Source organism: Rhinolophus sinicus, chromosome 7 (assembly GCF_057876585.1).
Source record: "Rhinolophus sinicus isolate RSI-liver-muscle chromosome 7, RSI-T2T, whole genome shotgun sequence".
NCBI lineage: Eukaryota > Metazoa > Chordata > Mammalia > Chiroptera > Rhinolophidae > Rhinolophus > Rhinolophus sinicus.
The window spans coordinates 32,650,599-32,653,491 of NC_142507.1; the positions used below are offsets into that span (position 1 = coordinate 32,650,599).

The window sequence follows — 2,893 nt, forward strand, 5'->3', positions numbered from 1 at the left end:
AGGTCATAAGGTTCCTCCTGTACCTACTGTTTCTTAATTGCCTTCACTTCAAAATAATCCTTATGCCAAAGCAATATTTTGGGTGGCATATTCTGATCTTCTTCACGTGTTATTGCCATCTTTCTATTATATCTTAAATTCATGGGATAGAAGTCATGTTTTATATCATTTCCTTACTGGATTCTAGTTGAGTTCTGAGTACAAAGCAGGAATCCATTTATTATTTATGAGTTAAAATGCAGTATCACCTCCTGAGGAATGCTGAGTCATTTCTCATTTATATAACCATCCAGAAGATTGGTTAATATATAATTTGATAACTTCTCAGCTCCTTTAGGTGTAAGCCAAAAATACTGTTCTAGTCAGCATTAATCCACAAAGGATAAATGAAGGCTGGCGAATGGTGCTCTTAAAATATACACATCTTTTCATCCAACTAATTTATTAAGTTAGCAAATATCTATTGAGCATTCACTGTGTGCCAGGTTCTGTCCTAGACGCTACAAAAAGATAGCAGTGAGCAAGACAAAAGTCTGTGCCTTCAAAGTCATGGCTTCCCCTGCTTCGGTTTTACTATATAAGAAAAGCCAAGAGGTTTGCTCTTATATCTTTTTTTTTTTTTCAAGTTTCAGATGTTTTTAAATCAGTGTAAACCCCAACATAACACACCAACATGATTTCGTGCATTTGGAGGGGAAATATTTCCTGGTTAAGTGGAAAATTGTGCAGATGGCTTCTGGAAGACCTTCATTCTAAGCAGCTTTTTAGTGAAACATTTCATTCAGAAGTCTGGACCTTCTTTCTTCAGTTTGCTGTAATCTACATTCACTGAGTAGAACTTGTATTGCTGTTTGGGACCCGTTTTGTTCCAGGGTTCTGGGTTATTCTTTTTATCCCAATAGACATCTGGATTGAACAATGCCAGGCACATGACATACAGCGCTGCTCCAGTACCTCCAGCTCCAATAAATACAAAGAAGGGGGATCAAGCTTGGATGCTTCTTAGCCTGACCGATGATTTGGCGCAGCATGGTTATGGCAGTGGGCTGGGGTCCCCAAGCACAGGAAAACAAAACTATGAGGCCCCTGCTCTTATATCTTTGATTTAACTGAAAACACATGTGCCCAGGGATAGCGGCATACCCAGTCTTGTCCATCTATTGTGGGACCTACCTGTGCTTCCAGGGTGAAGTCTAAACATCTCAGGTTTACAAAGCCCTCTTCACAAAGAATGTCTCACATAACTAGCTTGGGAAACAAAAAGATAGGAAAAAAAGCTCTCTGAGCCTTGTATATATTTCATCTTCACATTCTATGTTCTAAGTAATGACCTGCTTTTAGTAATTTAGTAAAACAGAAAGTCTTTTCCCATATGTCTGATTCTGCTTTACCTGGCTCTCTGTCACTAGGTTCTTTAGTCATTTCCTTTAGGAAGCCTTCCCTGCTACCTCTTCCCGCTGCCCCCCTCTGGTTAAGTACCCACTCTGTGCTCCCATGACTTTTAATTTATAACCTCTGTCATAGAAATAATTGTACTATGTTATAATTGTCTAGTTCTCTTTTGCTAGACTGTGTGCTCCTCAAATCTAGAGATGAATTCTTTCACATCTGTGATGATCATATTAATGGAAAGAAAAAGAAGGAAAGAACAAAGGGAGGGTGTGTGGTGAAATTGACAAGAATTCCTCTCACAGCCCTCCCTTTTTTGGCAAGGAGGGGATTCAGACCCACTTGGTCCAAACCTAGCATTCATAATTCTCAGTTGTAAGACTTTAGGCAAGTTACTTAACTCAGCTGAGTCCTTTATTCCCGGTGCTAAGCAGGGGCTTAATAAGCATTTATTTGCTTACTGAAAGAATAATGATTATTAGAGGGCTAATTGATAATGATAGCTAACATCCATAGTACTTACTCTGTGCTAGGCACTGTTTTGAGCACTTTTCACATAGTTCTGTGAGGTGGGTACTATTATATTACTTCTACAGATGAAAGTGAAGAAACTGTGGCCCAGAGAGGGTCACTCAGGGGTCTCCAGAGTCCATTCTGCTAACAATTCCACTCTACTGCTGGGTGCAGGATGCACGGGCAAAGCAGGGGAGAGGATGAACGTGAAGAATCATCTGCCCTTAACATGAAAAACATTCTTCACCACAGTTAGTATATTTCATTTCCTGGGGATGACCCTACAATATCCCAAAAGTGCTAATCTTCAGTCTGACATTTTTTTTCTTTCATCTAAAATTCCCCTACCTACTAAAAACATTTCATATTAATTATGTCTGATTCAAGGATCTAACAGAAGAACACAGATCCTTGAATATGCTTGACTGAAGAGTCTTTCTTCTCTATTTAGGATGTCATCCTCTTTGGCAGAACGAGCAGCTTTGGGAGATCTGTATGGGGGACAAAGCTAGCCAGCCCACCCTCACATCCACAGGAGACCTGATTAACTGTGAGAGAGATGTTGGTTTCCTTTCAAATTTCTGAGACCTCCTTCTCACTCACTAATCCACTTAATGCATGTGCTTTGCTTTTACGTGTTATCAATTATTTCTAAAATAACAGATTGTCATGCAGGGTGTCATGCAGGGTCTCATTTCCTGCTCCCCACATAAGAACACAGGACATGGTGAGGCCAAAAAGGAACACCCACAGAGCCATAGATAGGGGAGTCATACCACTGTAGTCTTGCTGGCGGCTGGGTTGGAGACACAGGAAGCCATACTATCCGCAACCTGCCGTCCACTTCTCTCTGCCAATCCACCTCACTTGCTAACTGCAATTCGCTCTTGCTAGCTCAGCCACCATCTTCTTGGCAGCCCCCATTTTCTGCTAGCATAGCATGGCAGTTATATTAGTGACCAATGGCTCATTGGTCACTAATATAACAGCT

The 2,893-nt window shown here is 40.8% G+C and overlaps 1 pseudogene; it reads right to left on the reverse strand.

Moving 5' to 3' along the window:
- Positions 1 to 629: 629 nt before the first annotated feature.
- LOC109437542 (cytochrome c oxidase subunit FA4 pseudogene) lies at positions 630 to 1,031 on the reverse strand (annotated as a pseudogene).
- Between the last annotated feature and the right edge of the window lie 1,862 nt (positions 1,032 to 2,893).